The sequence below is a fragment of the Coffea arabica genome, chromosome 5c (assembly GCF_036785885.1).
Source record: "Coffea arabica cultivar ET-39 chromosome 5c, Coffea Arabica ET-39 HiFi, whole genome shotgun sequence".
Lineage (NCBI taxonomy): Eukaryota > Viridiplantae > Streptophyta > Magnoliopsida > Gentianales > Rubiaceae > Coffea > Coffea arabica.
This window is the reverse complement of record NC_092319.1, coordinates 23,870,682-23,888,222: the sequence shown is the minus strand read 5'-3', so window position 1 is coordinate 23,888,222 and position 17,541 is coordinate 23,870,682.

Genomic DNA, 17,541 nt, shown 5'->3' with positions numbered 1-17,541 from the left:
TTTAGTAGCAGGGCACGAGAATCCCAAATAAGATAATTCACAACTCGAGCCGGCCGGTCCCAAGCGTAAGTCATCCATATTAAAGATTCCTACCCGACATACAGATCTATCTTCCTCAAGTTTCATGATAAAGATTTTTACACTTATAACATGCCCGGTTCATAGCTTATGCTCAAACGAGCACTTAACCCTTTTAGACACCTTCACCAAAAGCAGGACCATAACACCACTTGGCCCAATCTCACTCCGTGCAGAGACCACGCGAAGCAGCTCTGATACTACCTGTGACAGCCCCACTTTCCCCTAGGGCGAACCAAAGGGGTTAGCGGACTGCCCGCCGAGCTCTCGCCAGGACCAACTATGACGTCCCGAAAAGTAGGATTTTCATTTTATGGATCTTTTTGTTGGACGAGCGGAGGAGCGCTGCTTTTAAACTTGGAAAAGAAGAAAAAATTTTGGAAACGTGAAGGGGGCCAAATCCGGCCGGAAATCCGGCCAGTTTCTGGCCGGATTGCCTTGCAGTTTTGAAAAAAAATTCGTTTCGATTCTGCCTTGTATCCGGCCAGGAATCCGGCCGGAAATCCGGCCAGATTCCGGCCGGATTGTGTCGTGTCACAGCCGGTCAGAAGGTTTGACCGGCTGTTTCTTTCATAAATATCTTGTTTTGGTTGGCTTTTGTCTTCATTTTTTTGCTGCTGCTCAACCGAGGCCTTTGGAGAAAGAAAACCTCTTCATTTTTTTCCAACTTCAATTTTGTCCCAAATCTTGTGATTTCACCGATGGTTTTGGACAATATTTCACACAAGGGTTTGCTATGGTGGTTTAAAGCTTTTGATGGATTGGTTTTTGAAGCGAAGCTTTAAGTTGGTAGCTCTCTTGAATTTGAGGTGAGTTGAATATACAAGTTACTTTTGTTCTAGTATTGGTTAATTAATGGTTTGTAGTGGCCATGTGTGTTATTTTGTGGAATATTTCATGGGTTTATGGAAATTATGGTGATTTTCTGATTTATTGGGTATTTTTATGATTTTATATGAAAGTCTTGGATTGGATTTGGGATTAGTGGTTTAAATGGTGTTAATAGAAGCTCTTGTACGTTATTTATGGTTGTTGCGGAAAATTTCCGTATTTGAAGTGAATTTCCGGTTTCTAGGGTTTTAATTAGAGGTTTTCTAATGGTTGGCTTGAAGCTTCTAATTGGCTTTGATTGAAGGAAATTGTGGCCTAATTGAATGTATGGTATTGTTTATGAACCATATGGATGACTATGGTTAATTGTTATGAGAATTGGTATTTGATTGTAGGTTGGATAAATAAAGAAATTTAGGGGTAATGCCGTCCAATTTTTGAGAGTATATGATTGATTTGAATTTGTGTGATCTTGATTAAATTTATGGAAATTTTTTATGAATTGGAAGATGGGCTGCTAAGATTCCATATTAGTGATATTTCTCAACTTTGTCTAAGTTAATTCATCCTTGTTTTGGCATGTACACAATTGGTATAGCTAGTCTCATGTTAAGTGGGGATTTCTAGCCTTAATTGTGATTAGTGATAGTCATATGCAAAGGTCGGTTCAAGAAGGGTAATTTCAGTTTTTTCCCTGTTTCTGGACTGAACTTGGACTGTCATTTTCTCTGTGCTCTAGACCGAATCAGCTTTTGCTCAAAACATGAAAGTTGTGCGTATATGAGTTAGCTATCTACCTGCAAAATTTCAGATCGTTTGGACCGCTGTAGCCTATGAATTGACTGAAATACCCCTGACTGTTCATAGACTCTGTTTTGCGGACAGTTTTCTGTCCTCTCCTAGATTTCGATATTTGACCCTGGAATTGTACGTTTTGACTTGGGAAGTCTTCATAAGAAATGTTGGTATATGTCTTAGCTTCGTAACGCCATAAGATTTGCATCAACCGGATAAGTGTAGCTTTCATTATGATTAAAATGCCAAAAGGTGATAGAAGCTTGATAATATTAGAATTCCTTTGCTTGACTTGATATTTGTAATTTAGGGCTCCGACTTGAACAAGCCAATGAGGTACGATGGATGGTTCCTGAGCTGTGTTTGGGTGAGTGAACCTTAACTATTACTCCGAAAGTTACTTTTGAAATAATTCTTGCATTGATTATGCGACTGCATCTCATTGTGTATGTGTGTGTGCCATAACATTTTGGCTCCGATGAGATCTTGGGAAAATCTTGTGCTTAGAACCAATGTCTCCACTACTATTTACGTATTTCTTGGAGCACGATGGCTCCTTATACCTGTTTATCTGTTACTTGATCTAAGGGAGCGTTGGATATCTAAGTACAGGGATTTCACTGGCTTCAAAGAGCATTATACGTACATTTGATCGCTAGTTCATGATATCAATTAAATGCATTATTGTGAAATATATTTGATTACTGATTTTACAGTTCACTCGCTGAGCTTTTAGCTCACCCCAAATGTTTTCTTCTCCCCACAGGGATCGAGGCAAAGGAAGCGCTTGTATTACGTTATTTGTGTAGCGGGATGGCTTGTATCTTGTGTAGTTTAGATTTGAATCCGTTTTGTATAATAGTTGAGCTAGGGTGACTATCTGAAGTGGAATGGATGGATTTCTCTTGTACACTTTGATTCTTGATTTAACTCGTGTAAATTTGGGCTTGCATGGGTGTTTGGTTTTGGATCGGATGTATGTGTGTACATTCAACTCTTGGGAATTAATTTCCGCTTTGGTTATGATATGTAATTCTTGAAGGATTTGATGTAAAATACGAGATTTATATTGTAATTTACTTGAGAACCGTAGTGAATGACTGAGTCCTGGCGAGAGCTGGGCAGGCGGCCCGTTGACCCCTCTGGTTCGCCTTAGGGGAAAATGGGGTCGTTACAATTGGTATCAGAGTCTAGGTGTCCGATCTCTGTAGTGTATCCTAAGTTTGAAATTTTGGATGCCTGACTGTGGGATTAATTTGAATATTATGTGAACAAGGATCTATTGTATCTTAGGGGTTAAAGAAATTGATTATTTGGGAGTTCTTATTTGGGACTTGCAGAAGAAACTGAGGAATTAGGTGTGATGTTATATTGAAGGAAGATATAGGATGAGAGATTTGTAGTGAAAGATTGGATAAATTTGAATTATCATTATATTTGTAAGTGTAGAAAGAATTGGGATAATTATCAGTACTGGCTATGGAGGATAAGAGACCGAGATTTGATAGTCAAACTCCATGTGTGATGATTTTGAACCAAGAAAAATATACCAAAGGCATAAAATGCATTTTTTTTGCCACATACCTTCTAAAGAAATTCTGCTTTGGGATTTTAAGGAAAAACTAGGATGTACTAGTTTTATTTGCAAGCGATGAGTGGAAATAAGATATATATGCTTTAAATATGTATAGTTTTCGATTTTGGTAAAAATGTGAATTTTGCTTGAATTTCAAATTTGAAAATTTGTGAATAACTGATGAATTGATTAATTTGACATATGATGGGTTAAAACAAGGATAACAATTTCTAAACTAAGTTTTTCCCCCTTGATTGTATATTGGAGTAGTCTCACACTTGAATTTGTCCATGCTTTACACGAAGAAAATATATATATAACCTGAATTTTCGAAAGAATGGCAAGCTTATGGTTAATAATGTGAATCCTGAACTTGATAAGATTTCTGATTACTTTAAATACTCTTCTTATGTTTTAGAATTCTTGATTTTCAAGAAGAGTGAGCCTATTTTTTTTAAAAAAAATGTACGGACTAAGGGACTTTGAGATATAGAGTGGTTGTATTCAAGAGTACGAAGTTAGTGAGCCTATTTGACTTGGTTTCCATTTGACACGTCAGATAGCAAGTTGTGATTATTTCTTGGGTTTGAACTTGGACCTTGAGACTTTAACCATAAAACCCTAAGACTGGTTATCCTTAGAGATAATGGTGTTCGGACTGGTGGCTAGTTATTAAAGATTTTGAACTTCGAATGGATAATCTTGGTTTCAGCTTGCGTTATGGCTTTATCGGATCTAATTGCGTAAGGGTATGTGATTTGATTGAAATTAGCAATAATTGGACCCTTTGGTTTAACTATAGCCTAGGAAGGGTGGTGCACGTCCTGAGGCTTTTGTATCCTGCTTGTATAAGCTTTTATCTGTTGTGACACTTAATTGCCTATATACAATATCTGACATATTGGCCTCATTTTGTGACTTTTAGCTTGTGCTATAATTTTTGATACCTGTAAAAAATCATGTCCTGATTCAAAAATTTTTATACCTTGTATATGTATTAAGCTCTTTTATGCTTAATTATGCCTTGTCCTGTGATTATAGACTTCTATTAAGTAGGGCAGCAGGAATGGGAAAACGGGATCGTGGCCGAAGGCTTAGACAACCCTGTACTAGTGAGACAAATTGATGGACAGTTTCATATAATTTAATAGGTCCCTAGTACTGAATATGAATCGAAAATAAATCTGAAGATCAGATCTACTAGTGTATAATAGATTAACTTAGGCGGAAACTTGGTGAGATTTTCTTGTGTGCAACATATGTTATGGTTGGTTCTATGCCAATATTTCAATCTTAAGAAGTTTGAACTCCGAAAGTATTGTACTGGGTTGATAAGAGAACTCGAACTGTCTGAGACCGATTAGATTGAGCTTACTTGAAACTTGAACCTGTTTAGGCTAAGGTGCCTTACGTACCCTTAATGGACCTAATTTGACTGAATATATGGAATGTGGACTTGGATTTATGACTGCTTAAGAATGTGACTTGCTGGACAGAGGCCAGATTAGTGTGTTCTTACTCGTACTTATGATCCTTGAACTTGAACTTGTGCTCTTACTTGTGCTCGTGCTCCCTGAACTTGCAATATTTGACCCTACTCTTGAACTTATTCGTACTGGTGTGGTTGTAGACCGGCTACTACTCTTCTGTAGCGGTTGAACTGAACCTCTCTGGTGGGGCATTGCCTGTTGTGTTGTCCAGCACCGTCATTCTTCTGGCGAGGCATGCCTGTTGTGTTGTCCAGCACCACCAGGGATGGAATTTTGAACTGAGGCTCTCTGGCGAAGTTTAGCCGTTGTGCTAACTTGTTGTGTTGTCCAGCACCACCAGGGACAAATACTTGAACTGAGGCTTTTGGTTAAGCATAGCCGTTGAGCTAGCTTGTTGTGTTGTCCAGCACCACCAGGGCCAACTTACTGAACTGAAATTCTTTGGTGAAGCGTAGCCGTTGTGCTAGCTTGTTGTGTTGTCCAGCACCACCAGGGATGAATTTTCGATCTAAAGCTTTGCTATATCCTGAATTTCTTCCAAATACCTGGGACTTTACGTCCGACTTCAAGCCTTTTGCCTGTTTTATCTGGCTACGCGATTAACTCCCTATTGGATCATGACTTTGATAAGTTGGATTGGCGTGATATTTAGTACTTGAATTTGATAAGTGATTATTTGATAAGCCATGCTTTACTGGATCATGAAAATACGATACGTGAGATTAGAATGATTCTTAGTATTTGACTGACCTTGGGGGAAAACTAATGGGACCAGGGGAATACAAGTTGGATTAGATTGAATTCTAATGCTTGATTGGTTTCTAAGCGATATCTTGACCGGATGTATATGAGTTGGAATGTCGAGGACGACATTCTTTTAAGGAGGGGAGATTGTGACGCCCCGAAAAGTAGGATTTTCATTTTATGGATCTTTTTGTTGGACGAGCGGAGGAGCGCTGCTTTTAAACTTGGAAAAGAAGAAAAAATTTTGGAAACGTGAAGGGGGCCAAATCCGGCCGGAAGTCCGGCCAGTTTCTGGCCGGATAGCTGGCCGGATTGCCTTGCAGTTTTGAAAAAAAATTCGTTTCGATTCTGCCTTGTATCCGGCCAGGAATCCGGCCGGAAATCCGGCCAGATTCCGGCCGGATTGTGTCGTGTCACAGCCGGTCAGAAGGTTTGACCGGCTGTTTCTTTCATAAATATCTTGTTTTGGTTGGCTTTTGTCTTCATTTTTTTACTGCTGCTCAACCGAGGCCTTTGGAGAAAGAAAACCTCTTCATTTTTTTCCAACTTCAATTTTGTCCCAAATCTTGTGATTTCACCGATGGTTTTGGACAATATTTCACACAAGGGTTTGCTATGGTGGTTTAAAGCTTTTGATGGATTGGTTTTTGAAGGGAAGCTTTAAGTTGGTAGCTCTCTTGAATTTGAGGTGAGTTGAATATACAAGTTACTTTTGTTCTAGTATTGGTTAATTAATGGTTTGTAGTGGCCATGTGTGTTATTTTGTGGAGTATTTCATGGGTTTATGGAAATTATGGTGATTTTCTGATTTATTGGGTATTTTTATGATTTTATATGAAAGTCTTGGATTGGATTTGGGATTAGTGGTTTAAATGGTGTTAATAGAAGCTCTTGTACGTTATTTATGGTTGTTGCGGAAAATTTCCGTATGTGAAGTGAATTTCCGGTTTCTAGGGTTTTAATTAGAGGTTTTCTAATGGTTGGCTTGAAGCTTCTAATTGGCTTTGATTGAAGGAAATTGTGGCCTAATTGAATGTATGGTATTGTTTATGAACCATATGGGTGACTATGGTTAATTGTTATGAGAATTGGTATTTGATTGTAGGTTGGATAAATAAAGAAATTTAGGGGTAATGCCGTCCAATTTTTGAGAGTATATGATTGATTTGAATTTGTGTGATCTTGATTAAATTTATGGAAATTTTTTATGAATTGGAAGATGGGCTGCTAAGATTCCATATTAGTGATATTTCTCAACTTTGTCTAAGTTAATTCATCCTTGTTTTGGCATGTACACAATTGGTATAGGCTAGTCTCATGTTAAGTGGGGATTTCTAGCCTTAATTGTGATTAGTGATAGTCATATGCAAAGGTCGGTTCAAGAAGGGTAATTTCAGTTTTTTCCCTGTTTCTGGACTGAACTTGGACTGTCATTTTCTCTGTGCTCTAGACCGAATCAGCTTTTGCTCAAAACATGAAAGTTGTGCGTATATGAGTTAGCTATCTACCTGCAAAATTTCAGATCGTTTGGACCGCTGTAGCCTATGAATTGACTGAAATACCCCTGACTGTTCATAGACTCTGTTTTGCGGACAGTTTTCTGTCCTCTCCTAGATTTCGATATTTGACCCTGGAATTGTATGTTTTGACTTGGGAAGTCTTCATAAGAAATGTTGGTATATGTCTTAGCTTCGTAACGCCATAAGATTTGCATCAACCGGATAAGTGTATCTTTCATTATGATTAAAATGCCAAAAGGTGATAGAAGCTTGATAATATTAGAATTCCTTTGCTTGACTTGATATTTGTAATTTAGGGCTCCGACTTGAACAAGCCAATGAGGTACGATGGATGGTTCCTGAGCTGTGTTTGGGTGAGTGAACCTTAACTATTACTTCGAAAGTTACTTTTGAAATAATTCTTGCATTGATTATACGACTGCATCTCATTGTGTATGTGTGTGTGCCATAACATTTTGGCTCCGATGAGATCTTGGGAAAATCTTGTGCTTAGAACCAATGTCTCCACTACTATTTACGCATTTCTTGGAGCACGATGGCTCCTTATACCTGTTTATCTGTTACTTGATCTAAGGGAGCGTTGGATATCTAAGTACAGGGATTTCACTGGCTTCAAAGAGCATTATACGTACATTTGATCGCTAGTTCATGATATCAATTAAATGCATTATTGTGAAATATATTTGATTACTGATTTTACTGTTCACTCGTTGAGCTTTTAGCTCACCCCAAATGTTTTCTTCTCCCCACAGGGATCGAGGCAAAGGAAGCGCTTGTATTACGTTATTTGTGTAGCGGGATGGCTTGTATCTTGTGTAGTTTAGATTTGAATCCGTTTTGTATAATAGTTGAGCTAGGGTGACTGTCTGAAGTGGAATGGATGGATTTCTCTTGTACACTTTGATTCTTGATTTAACTCGTGTAAATTTGGGCTTGCATGGGTGTTTGGTTTTGGATCGGATGTATGTGTGTACATTCCACTCTTGGGAATTAATTTCCGCTTTGGTTATGATATGTAATTCTTGAAGGATTTGATGTAAAATACGAGATTTATATTGTAATTTACTTGAGGACCATAGTGAACGACTGAGTCCTGGCGAGAGCTGAGCAGGCGGCCCATTGACCCCTCTGGTTCGCCTTAGGGGAAAATGGGGTCGTTACACTAACGGTTCAGTTCACATCGATCCAAGACGTTTCGGAACATACTAAAGCGCGTAAACAAGTCAAAATGTCCAAATAAAAAAAATGAAACCGGAGTCGGCCATGAATAGTAACTGACACGTCAAAACCCAACTGACCATCAAGCAAATAGTTACATGTTGGAATTAAGCATATACAATCCAAAGTGGCATACAAAAGTTATTCAAAAGTTGATACATGTACGGTTTTGCCAAATTAAAAGAAATGAACCCAATAGACATAAGGGTTTCATTCAATGAGCAATACAAAAGATATCTACTCTAGCTCAACTTGGCAATCAACTATCCAATCCAATCCCAAAAGTGTTTATATTCCTGTAAGGAAAACAAAAGGAACAGAAAGGGGCGAGCTCGCGCTCAATGAGGTACCAGACATATAGCAGAAAATCATGGCATTTCACATTTAACAAATAAGGTACACCTGCCATGTGAGGACTCGCAAAATCCTTACATATTTCTCAAAAAATTCCCTTTTATTTGAAAATTATTATTTCATGTTATTCATGGTTCAATCACCCTAGAAAAGTGCCAATGACCATAGGAAATTAGGGTTTTCCTATTCGTTTTCAATTCAAGGTGAAATCGGATTTTTCGTGTAACCGTAGTATAATTATCCGGTACCGAGTAAGGATCAAATTTGGTGCTTAAGAGTGACTTTTAAGTGAGAAATAATATGTGATTAGGAGCAATGATATAAAGTTGGTGAATAGGAAGTAAAAATCCTAGTACGGGGGATTTAAGAAAAAACAGTGCGAACCGACGTGTACCGGGTACTACCGATTTAACCACCACTTGACCACCACTTTCTTACCATACAAGCTTGTCACTAATTGAGCAAAATATCTTCCCTCTCATGATTACTTATTGACCAAAATATGTGGCCCAAAATGCAAGGAAAGAAAGAGAAAATTGTGTGGTTGAGGTTGAGCCAAGTATTGGCCAAACTTGTGGTTAGAATTAAGTCTTATCTTTCTACCTTCTTATAAGACAAACTTAGCTTAATCTCCTTCATTTTATTCTTCATCTTGGCTGAGCAATAGAGGGAGAAAGGGAGAGCAAGAGAAAACAAATTCCTTCTTGATTTACACCAACCAAGTGCTAAAATCGAATTCTAAACCGATTGATTGTAAGTTTGGAAGCTTGGGAAGCTAAGGGAACCAAAAACTTCAAGAAATAGTGGAGGATCACTCTTGCAAGCCTTATTTTTGAGGTATAAAATCTGATCTATGGCTTTGATCCTTTTATTCTTGTTTAAGATGTTAAATAGTCCATGTTTTGGGTTTGATTACAAGTGATGCAAGTTGTTGTGGTGATTTTTGGATGAAATATGTAAGTTAGAGTTTGATTAATTTCTGCCTAAACTTGTTATATGGTTAGTATATGTTGTATATAAGGTTATATAGGGGGTTTTGGTAGCAAGTGTATCAAGAAATTAAGAAAACTATCATTGAAACCAAAAGATTTCAGATTTCTGGAAATTTTCATCCTATTCTGTCCGAATTTGAATCCCTATGTTAGAGGCCGAATTGGCCTTAGGTCAAAGAAGGAAAGTTGTAGATAATGGTATTTTATAGGTGCCTACAAAATTTCAGCTCAATCGGAGTAACGTAAGATGTGAAAAGTCCAAAATACCCTTACTGTTTTAAGTATTTCCCAAGCAGTCCGTGTGATCAGTTAAGTCCATTTTATCACGTTTTTTGACTAGGATCCATTCTGATTTAGCTTTTTTCCAAAACATAAAAGTTGTAGTATTCTGAATTATGTTTCAAATGCCTCTAAGAACACCTGATTCGGACTTGTGTACTCTGAGATATGTCCATTACAGTGTTCTACGTTTAAACAGCCGACGAATTGGTTTCTGGTTTAGTAATTTGCGAATTTGACTAAGTTACATTAGGAACTGGACTAAGAGACCTTCATGAATGTTTTAGCCCTGTGTCTTAGCTTCGAAACGGCATAATGTTCATCCCAATCCGATAAGTGTAACTCCGGTTGTGACCATTATGCATGAACCCGTCAAAACTGTCTTTTGTCAAATTGCATTTCCGCACTTGTTATTACTTTGATTTTTGTTCTTATATTGTCTTGAGCCTATGAAATGGCTATTATGATGAGTTTGTGCTGTACATGACTTTGGGTTTGGCTGAAAAAAAAATCATGAAGCCATAAATGGCTGGAAAATTAGGTAAACACAAAGGGCATGCTGCCCAAATTTTCGCCCGAAAGCTAAGTTCTATTTGAACTTGTATAATACTATGACCGTTTTTCCATCTTAAAAACACGATCCTTCTTCAATTGGAAACTCCAAATGTTTACTTACTCTTACCAAATAAAGAGGAGTAGTTTAGGATTTTCTTGAGTATTTTGTCCTCTCTTTTTCATGAATTTCATTAAGACAATTAGTCTACAATATCTACTTGAATATGAGATAAGTTTCAACCATATAAACGATTCCAAAAACGGTATTTCTTAGTCTATCTAGTTGGATTTTGACTTGTCTTTAGTTCAAGTGTTTCCATTAGAAAATTTTATAACCCTTTTGAGTTTGGTTTTATGTGTGGTCTATGAAACCCTAGTTATTTTTGTCCACGGGTCCAAATGTCCTCGTTCCACTTTAAAGTCTTTTATTACGTTCTACTCATCATTCGTCGAGCCTCTTTGATTGCACCTAATTGGTTGTGATAAATGAGCTGTAATATTCTTTTCGTTTAATCTTAGGTTTTCTCGGTGATTAAAGATAATATCCGGAGAGATATTTTGCCATTGTTTTTCATACGTAGGTGAGTGTTCTATATACGTTTTGTTTCTATGACTATGTGGATTGTTGGGTCTATGTGATTATTTGTGACTATTTGATTAAATGTTACTTGTTTTCTATGATTTCTAAAATGAACTTTTTCTAGGTGAGTGTGTACTTTATCGCACTCGACCTAAATAAATATGAAATTTTCAATGATTTAATGATGGAAACATTAGTTGCGCATGATGTAAGCCTTTTGGCTGAATTGGGCCCTGCCCTTCGTTACCGATCGACTCGAGCCAGAAGCGGACTCGGTCGGGCGATATGGTGACCCTGGGTGAATTTGGTATACTCGAGTATTACCTTGTAGTCCGGCTACGTCCGGATGGGTGGAGTCCGGCCAATGTCCGGATGGGTGGAGTCCGGTCAACGTCCGGAAAAGGGGATGAACGAACAAAAGGATGAACGAGGGATTCTACTTACAAAAAATGTATTTTCAAACGATTGGAGGAATAAGGGGAAATGTTAGGGGAACGAACGAACAAACAAATAGCTCCTCGTGAGCCTGTATCCTTTTAATGAATGTATTATCATTGCTTTATATTGAACATGTTTTCTGGATTAAATGTTATTACATGACTAATGTTCCTTGTTTAATTACTTGTTTATATATATAGAACCTCACTGGGCTTTTTAGCTCATACCACGTCAATTGTTTTCCTTAGCAGGGGAAGGCGAGCAAGGACGAGCGTTCTGTATAGTCTAGTTGATCTAGTTCTTTGGCCTTGTAATGGTTCTCGCCCTAGTGCTTGGCACGGGCTGGTTGTATGAGGAATGAGAACCCTTGTATATTCGATGTTTGTACTTGAATGGTAAAAACTTTGAAGACTTCTGGTGTGTAGAAGTTTCTTATCTTTTACTTGAGCATCTATTGTCTATGGATGTATATACATGATTTGAGTTCCATAGTGAGTGAGTCCTGGCGAGAGCTGGGCAGGCGACCCGCTGAACCCTGGGGTACGCCCTAGGGGGAAGTGGGGCCGTCACATGCCAGACATAAAGTAAAGGAACCAATGATTCAAATAGAAAGGATACAGGTGGCTCTCAGGAGCCAAATTCCCATTTGCGTCACCGAAGCTTGATCGAAAGAATAGTTGACACTCCGTCAACATTAAAGAGTATCCAATACTGTAGACTCCACTTTCTCCGATTCCTTCTACCTCACATACTCCTACCGGGCCGCCCGAACTCCAATCAGATCAGAAATGGTAATACTCGAGTATACCCGGAATCAAGGGTCTCAATACCCAAAGATCCCAAAACAGACTACCGTGGTTCGTTATCTAATCGACCAGGCCCTTGCCGGCCCGACTCAAGTAACTTGCCACAGGGGTTGAGCTCAGAGGTCACAGAAAGGTCGTTGGATACAAGTTTCCAAACGACGTCCGAACAGATACAAATACAGATACAGATATCAGATACAGATACAGATTCAGATTCGGACCCAAATTGGCATATGAACAGACAAGAGAACGAGTGTGATAAAGTACACCCTCGTCTCTTACAAATTAAACAGATAGTGTAGTCATTTAAATCACAGATTGCAGGGCAAAAATCAAGTTAAACAACAATTGAGGGGAGTGGTACACTCACCGGTCCAAGTATGGATACTTCCAAAAGGTTTCACTTCAAACTGGCTTTAATCGCCAAGAAACCCTAAACGAACCAAAGTAAAACAATTATGGTTCCCACTTTCACGAATCTAGTACACGAAATGCATAACTAAGACTTAACTATAAGTCATGTGCCTGATCACTTTAGCTACCAGTGCAAAGAAATAATAATGAAATTAGAGGAAAAGGTAGCGGTTGGTATCAAAAACATGAAAAACCCTAAAACCCTTCGCTCAAGTCACAAGTAAATCCAACTAGCCTTCAAGTAAAAATTTCGGCAGCAAGTCCCTTGTGTTTACCTATTTTCCAGCCATTAATGGCTTCATTATTTCCTCAAATCAGTCCCCATATCTCGTACCAAAAATAATCTCATTTCCAAAAGGCGTTCACTAAGCTTAAAGTCATTCAAGTATAAGATTTAGCTAGGAAAATGACCGGAAACGAAAGTCAAGCCCTAAAACTATTCAAATAAACACAATAAGACTCGCTTACAAGTCATAAACCAATTCCAGATATCACCAAAATAGGGCTCCATAAACATACATAAGCATTAGAGAAAACCAGAAAAATCCGGAAATATAGTTAAGCGTTAACCCGAAAAAAACAGTTTTTGACATCATTATGCGGTTTTGGTACCAATGGCACTATGATTATCGGATGAAGGTCCAAGTCCCACCATTTCGAAGCTAAGAGATAGGGTTACAATATTGTAGAAGGTCACTCAGCCCAGTTTTGAGTGTAACCAGGTCAAAAATGCAAGATACTACACCAGAACCGGAAAAACAGATTCACAGAACGCATTCTGGTTCAAACATCACAAGTCAGCCTACCTAAGTCCAAATCCAGTAATTCCAAAGCCATCCGAAAGCTAAGAAACATTGCTACAATACATCAGAAGACCTCAACAACCAATTCCAAAACATTCCCAACCAAAATAACCCATTACAGAAGCAATTCCCAAATTCGGGTAAAACCAGGGTAGCAAGGGTAATTCCATCTTTTCTTAAGCTACGCTGCTCCGACTGATCTGAAATTTTGCAGGCACTTCTAAAATATCATTCCCTACAACTTTTATGTTTTAACCTAAGGCTAATTCGGCCTCTAACTATGAGCTACAAAACCGGGCAGAATGAAGAACAATGAAACCCTAGTTTTTCAATTTTCTTCCAAAACAGAAATTTCTTGCAATTAACCACTTTTTCCACCTTCTAGATTCCTCAAATATCATTTCCAATCATCATACATGACCACATAATCATATTCATATGAAAACAGAAAAATCCCCAATAATTACAAAACTTCATCAATTCAACCACAAATCAAGATATAATGCATAAATTTGCATCTTATACTACCACCAATCATGAATTTAACATCATTAGAGGGAGGAGAGAGGTCCTTAACAACTTACCTTAGCAACCCAAGAGAGAGAGCAACTAATCCCTTTAGCCTTCCAAACAACTCCACCAAACAACTCACAAACACTAAGTGAAGAGGTTTTATGGAGTAATTGCAAGATTAAATGGTTGGATTGTTGAATTTGAGCAAGATTGGAGCAAAACTTGAAGAGCTTTTCTTTCTTTTGGTGCCTGAGAAAGTCGGCCAAGAAGGAGAGAAAAATGGTGAATTTTGGTTATTTTTTTATTTATTTGATCAAATGGTAAAAGGTGAATAGTTGTCCAACAAGTCAACCCAATTAAATGGTGACACTTGTCACCTCATTAATGCATCTCTATCTCTTTGTTCCCTCTCACTCCAATCCATATAACAACCTCTAATTATCTCTTAGCACCCGTTAATTTAAACCCAGTATCCAAAACTTAACCTAGTTGGCCGAATTTTCTGAACTTTTCGCACTAGCGGGTCCCACATCCGATATACGCTCTTAATTTCTCAAAAACTAACCGATACTAGAAAAATCATTTAAAAATTATATTTACTCATAAAATTTATTTGCACAATTTTTTTTGAATAAAGAAAAGGTGGAAAAACGTGTAATTAAAAGAAATTAAAACCCTAAAAATTAAGAAAATTACGGGTCCTCACACAATGTCAATCTCAAGCTCTGCCTCCTGGCCACTCTAGAAATTTGCAATCAGATATCATATAGCAAGAGGTTATCAAACTTCCAATATAGGTTTACAAAATTCATAACTTTTACATGTAAAAATCAAAAGAAAACCACGTAAATGTAACTCATGTAACTCAAGACCGCAAGCACAAGATTGGGTAACATATGATAAGAATAGGTACGACTTTTTAAAGAAAAGTGACACAAATCACAAGTTTAAAGCTGGAACATCTAACTATAAAATGTGTTTGGGGCAACCACTACTTACCTCCTTTTAAATCACTTGGTTTTGGGTAAAATCCAACCTATATGTAAAAATCAAGGTATTCTCAAGTAACTTCAAACACAGTAGGTCCAAATCACCCAAAACTTACCCCTCAACTCTCACTCTCTCTCACTTGACCAATAAGGGGAAAATTCCCACATTTTGTCCCCTAAATTTCTGAAGTTAACCCTCCAATTTCAACCCTATTTTCATGGTAAAACCACTAACAATCAAAATAACATATCATAGGGTGTACGATACATGTTCTAGGTAAGGAAATCTAGCAAAATTTTGCATATATAAAACTCTAAACTAAGATACATATATCTTGCATCAAAGTTGGAAATTTCAATAAAACTTAACAAAACCATAAAATCTTTCATAAGCATGCTTCCTTTAGCTTTTGCTTCATATATCGGATAACTTCAAAATAAGCGAAGAAAGGGAAATTTCCTAGCCAAGTACCTTAAAACCCTAGGATGGAATGCAAATCAAGAGCTTTCTTCCTCCAAGACTTCACCAAGAGCTCCTTTTCGCACTTGCCTCTAAGATCTACGGAATGGGTTGGATTTCTCGTTGAGTTTCTAACTAATCAAGCAAGAATCAAGCTAGAACTTGATTTTCTCTCTCTCTCTCTCTCTCTCTCTCTCTCTCGGCCACAAGGAAGAAGAAATGAATGGCTTTTTGGTGAGAAAATGAAGAAGAAATACTAACTTAGTCTTAGTCCAAGAGTGCATAGATGATCGACACATGGCGGCGTATGGTTCAAGCTTACCTCTTTGTCTCTCTTTATCTCTAACCGCCAACCTATCTTGTTCCTCCAATTAAATCTTAACATTTCTTGTCCTATAATTCTTCTTGCACAACACCCCTTCTTGTCCACCAAATTTATTGCACATACCTCACTAGTTAGTCACACTAACATAATGCACTACGAAACTTAACATGCACCAAATTATATATAAGGAAAAAAGATAAAAATCGTGACTCAACCATTAAAGCAATCAAGAAATTAAGGCAAGTAAATTAAAAGAAAAGCAAATATAAATTAACTTATTAAAAATAAAAGAAAATATCAAATAACTTTTGGGTCCAATCAATCTCTTCCCTTTAAAAGAATTTCGACCTTTATTTGTAAATAACCAGGAATATTTCTTCCGCATGTCCTCTTCTGATTCCCAGGTTGCTTCTTCTATTTCATGATTTTGCTACAGAACTTTGACCAAGAGAATTCGTTTGTTCCTCAGTTCCTTCAGCTTTCGATCTAGAAGTCGAACTAGTTGCTCTTCATAAGTTAGAGACTTGTCAATCTCGATATCCTCTAGTTGAAGTATATCAGTCGAATCTGAGTGATATTTCTTGAGTAATGAAACATGAAAAATATCATGAATTTGGGACAAATTCGTTGGCAACTCTAATCGGTATGCCACTTTTCCTACCCATTGGAGAATGTTAAAAGGCCCTATATATCTCGGTTTAGTTTCTTTTCTTTTTCTGCTTTGATACTTCCTGTCAATGGAATGACTTTAAGAAATATCTTATCTCCAATTTCAAAGTTCAAATTCTTTCTTCGATTGTCTACATAGCTCTTTTGTCGACTTTGGGTCGTTCGAAACCTCTGACGGATTAGTTTCACCTTTTCATATGCTTCCTCAACCCATGGTATTGCTGCTGAATCCAAAGCTTTTCTCTCTCCTATTTCATCCTAGTAAATTGGTGAACAACACTTTCATCCATAAAGCGCTTCGTGGGTACTATTTGAATAGAAGCGTGATAACTATTGTTATAAGCAAACTCAACCAATGTCATGTGTTGACCCCAACTTCCTCCAAAATTCACGATAGATGACCTCAACATATCCTCAAGGTTTGAATGATTTTCTTCAATTGTCCATCTGTTTGAGAATGATATGTTGTACTAAAATTCAGTTTAGTTCCTAAAACCTTTTGCAACTTTTGCAAAATTAGGATACAAATCGAGGATCTCTATCGAACACTATAGTCACCGGTATCCCATGTAATCTCACAATCTCATCCACATAGAATTTAGTGAGTTTTTCCAAAGAATATTTTATATTAACTAGTAAGAAATGTGCCGACATAATCAATCGATCTATTATTACCCAAATCGCATCATAGCTCCTTTGAGTTCGCGGCAGACCTGACAAAAAATCCATCGAAATATGGTTCCATTTCCACTCAGGTATTTCTAGAGGCTGCAGCAATCCAAAAGGTTTCTGATGTTCGGTTTTAACTTGCTGCCAAGAAGGCATATTTGGAGAAATTAGGCAATCTCTACTTTCATATTATCCCACTAATATAATCTTTTTAGATTTTGGTACATCTTGCCACTACCAAGATACACCGTATACTTGAGATGGTAAGCCTTCTCCAGAGTTTCCTTTTTTAACCCTTCATTCTTTGGCACCACGAGTCGATTTCAAAATCATAAAATTTCATCGGGACCTAAATTGAAATTGGGTAATTCTCCTTTTTGCATCTTCTCTAGCTACTTTCGCACCATTGGTTCTTTCTTTTGGGCCTCTTTAATACAATCCAA